A 4446-nucleotide genomic window follows, 5' to 3' on the forward strand; every position below is an offset into this window, starting at 1 on the left:
AAATATTGAAATATTTACAGACAAATTGATATGATGTCTTGTAATTTATATCAAAATAGTCTGGGGAGTGTAGCGGCAAGTGTGGGTATAGCTGAAATTAAGAATGGCCACGGCTTAGTATTTATTGAAGCTCATGATGGATATATGAGTGTTAATTATAATCTTCTTGCTACTTGTGTATACATTGTAAGTTCCCATATTAGAATGTTTTTTCTTTTAATTCTGGCAACCACAAAGGAATTATAACACACCATAGAAAAAATATAGATCAACTGAAGCTAAGTAACTCAGAGCTGGGAGCTGTGTGACCACGAGAGGACAGACACAGGCAGGCAGATCACTAGATCCACATGCACTCAGACAAATGCCCAACTCCATGTGCACTCAGGCAGATCACTAGATCCATGTACACTTAGGCAGATCACCAGCTCTATGTGTACTCAGGTAGAACACCAGGCCAGTTGGCAAAGATTTCCCTTAAGTGTCATCATGTGTTGCCTGATGCTAAAGAACTGATTTTGTTTGTGTTTTATCTTGAAAGATACTAAAGAAAATCAGAGCAATACTGATTCAGTTTTTTCAGTGCTGTTGACAGTTAAATAGCAATTTCTCATTAGGAAATGTGGGGAAAACTGTCAATGTCTGCCTTCCTTTCCTAGTCCACATCCAATCCCAACAGGGCAAAGAAGCACACACAGAAATCTCATTCAAGGAAGAGCTCAGAAATCTGTGAGCCAGTTACATAAAGAAAATATTGTTAGTGTCTTAGTTTCCTGTGCTCTCTCTTTTTCTCCCTCTATGTCTCTTACACCTACATACACACACACATACCCACACACACACACACACACACACATACACACATACACATAGACTTTTTAGAGAAATAGAGGATAGGGTAGACATGTTTTTTTCATTAGTGCTTAATAAATGCCATGTCTGGGGTTTTACGTGTATTATTTTATTTTTAACATTAAAGGTAATATTACTGCTCCATTTTATAGATCAATAAAAGGTTCAAAGAGTTATGGTAACTTGTCTAAGGTCCCATGGTTGGTATGCTACAGAGCTGTAATTTGATACCATGCCAATTACACACCCAAGCTAACCCTATTGCCAATATATCAAAATGAAGAGTCTGAATAATGGAAAGAAAAACTTTCCCTTGATTTTAGGACAGGTTTGAAAAAATTGGGAGAAGCTTAAAAGCAAACATAAAGACAATTCCTGGGGTAAGGAGGGTATTTAAAAAGACAACTAAAATGAACTGTATCCCAAGGTGTTTATTACAATTAAATGAACACTACTGCTGATCTTAGGATTCCTAAGAATCAGATGGATCAGGATACTAAGTGGATTCTTTAAGTGGCAAATCTATGGAGAACACAAGACAAAGGAGTCCAATTTGAATGAAATGCAAAATTGAACACAAGGCAATAACCCGGATGAAGTTTATTCCTTTGCCAGAGGAAGTGGAACTTTCTAGGGTGGTAGTATTTCCCATCAGATTTAACAAAAGTGAAATTTAAATTCACTACATTAAGGTGCACAAAAATTTCACTTTCTCTAATTTCTGGATTAAGTTTGATTTGCTCCATCCACCGTTGTTTTAGGCTTTCATTGTCTTTCAATTATTTTGTTGTCTTTCAGCTAATTACAACTCTAAAAAATTGTAGAAAACTATTAGCATTGCAAATAATTTTTTCCATAAACATGCAAATGGATTCTGTGAGGTGGAGAGACAATTTTTGATTTCCCTACCTCCCGTGCAAAAAGCTTGTTTGGCATCTATTTGTAAGTCCATGTTAGCATTTCTGACTGCTACATAGTATTTTGAATTTTTCTTCACACTGCTTAAAACATTGCCTTGGTTCCTTTATTAATTAATGAGTTTAATATAATCTTTGACAATTGTTCATTTTATATTTGAGAGGGATGATTTATCTTTTTAAAAAAGTACCTCGTCATAGGATCTAGGCACTGTGACTCCATAGCCTACCCCAACAAAGATTCTTTCTTGAGCAAACATTAGTCAGCCTGCACCTTCTCCTAGGCCCATCTGTGTACTTCCTTATAAAATGTATTTTAGCAAAAAACCCTGCTAGGTCAGTTTAGCAAGAACTACCCCTCTGGATGTCTGATCACCTTGGCCTGTCTTCAGCAAGAAAGAATCCTGTTAGATCAGTTTAACCAGATTCCCCCTTACTGCTGATGTTTATTAGTAATTTTCCATCCAGTTAATTCCACCCTACTGCTCGGCTATCAATTCCCATTTGCCCATACGGTATTCGAATTGAGCCCAATCTCTGCTCCCCACTGCAAAATCCCATGGCAGTGGTCTCTACATCTAGCATGATGGTCGTGAATTGATTCTTCCTTACCATGCTTCCCCAGATGTCGTTGGATAATTTTTTCTTTAGCACTCCTTTAACCACAAAACCATCTAAAACTGTCACTATGGTAATAGCTAAAGTTTATTGTGCATTAACTATATGCCAAACACTCTTCTAACACTGGGAAGGGTTAAGAAAATTGCCCAAGTAACGTTTTACAAACCGCTTCAAGTTCAGGTCTGTTCTACTCTTGTATACCAGCTCTCAACCACTTCTATTTCCCTCCTTAAGTTCTTTCATAGGCACAAAAATGTTTTGCTTGTTCAAAACAGATACAGGGCTCTATAGTTAAGAGTTTGCTAAACTCTTGACCTTATTCAAGTCTTACAAGCACTTCATGAGGTAGGTGGAGTGGATGTCATTATTCCCAGCTTAGTGATATGGAACTGACTTCAGAGGGTAAAGGGCTTGGGCAGTATCACACAACAGCTGCACAGTGGAGTTAGTACTCCACCCACACCTGCTGATTCTGCAGCCTTATATGCTGCTCTGCCCGAGGAGGAGGCCAATGTCTATTGGAGACGTGTCTACTGCAAGGCAAAGGACAGTCACTGTAATCCTGGAGACGGTTCAGAAGCCTGAAAGAACTGACCCTGCAGTGCTAAACCAAGATTTAACCACCTCTCCTAGATATTTAGATCTTAGGACTTACTAGGACATATTAATGCGACATATTTCCAGGACTTTCTTTATGTATGGAATTCAAAGCAGCCTTGTAGAGAACACTGGGAAACACACTAAGCCTTGCAAATAATTTATCAAATGTAAAAGTATCTTCCTATATATGAAAGTTTCCCAAGCTCACCCTAAATACTAGGAAGGGCTTAGTTTTTGTGATTTAATCACAATAGTATTTTTTTTTCTTCCAACGAATACACCCTACCTCCTCAAGTCATTATGAAACTAACCCTCATGTGAGAAAATAATATCTTAGTTTCTGCTCCTTCCACCTGGAAGAATTTAATTACCCAAATTCACCATCCATGTAGTTAACTTTCTAAATTTTCACTTTCATTCTTGTAATATTTGTCCAAATATTTTTCACCAGAGAGCTGCCTGAGACTCCATGTGTTGGGGAGTGAAACTGCAGAAATTCCAGCTGTATTGTCTAAACTCAGAGCTTGAAATTCAGCTCCAGGGGTGTGGGTGGGGTAGGGCAAGCATTGTTTTCCCAAAGACTGCTGGTTTGTACTGCCCTGCTCTGTGTGACTTTCCCGTGGGTGTGTCCTTGGGTGAGGACCTGTCCTTTCGTTCTCTTTTTTTAAGAATATCCCTTTTTGGAGGACAGAACATTTATCTTCCTTTCCTCCTTCTGACTTATTTTTTTAACTTTTCCATTTAGAACTTTGATGACATCCACCCCTCCTCCCACATACACAACCCCTTTTAAAGATGGCACAGTTAGATAATAGAGCTGCCTCCTGAACCAGGTCCAGGACAAGCACAAACTCAAAACAAGGGCCTTCACGGGTGAAATAATACACCAGCGAAACCCAGAGTCGGAGTTTCACTTGCTCTTAGTTACCCAGAAAAATTCCTGTAAGGAAACAAAATAAATGAAACACTATGGGGCCTTCCTTCCTTTTATACTGGTCCAAGGCCATGGTGCCAGGTGACTCCTTATTTGAATAGTTTCTAACTGGCTCTATTTCTAGTATTTTCACTAGCTGAAAGATAAGATCCAATGGAAATAAGAATATTGAAATAAAATTTAATTAAAGCATAACTCATGTTCTCCCTTCATTATGCTTAACCAAAGACGCAAACTCCTGAATGACTTGGCCACAACCACTGTTCCTGTGAATTGGCATCAAGTAAAATGGAAAGGAATCTTGGAGTAGTGGCAGGACTGGTTCAATAAGACCTAAATTTTACCCAGTTTGGTAAAAGTAATCTTTAGAATTCAAAGGATAGTGGCAAAGAGTATATACACATATATATGTGCGTGTGTGTGTGTATTTTTTTTTTTTTTTTTTTTTAGGTTCCTCAGTGTATATTCTCCACAACAGCTATGAAGGTATTACTACAGCTTAGTGGAGATAGTGGTTTTGGA

Source organism: Propithecus coquereli, unplaced genomic scaffold (genome assembly GCF_000956105.1).
Source record: "Propithecus coquereli isolate 6110/MARCELLA unplaced genomic scaffold, Pcoq_1.0 Scaffold171, whole genome shotgun sequence".
NCBI lineage: Eukaryota > Metazoa > Chordata > Mammalia > Primates > Indriidae > Propithecus > Propithecus coquereli.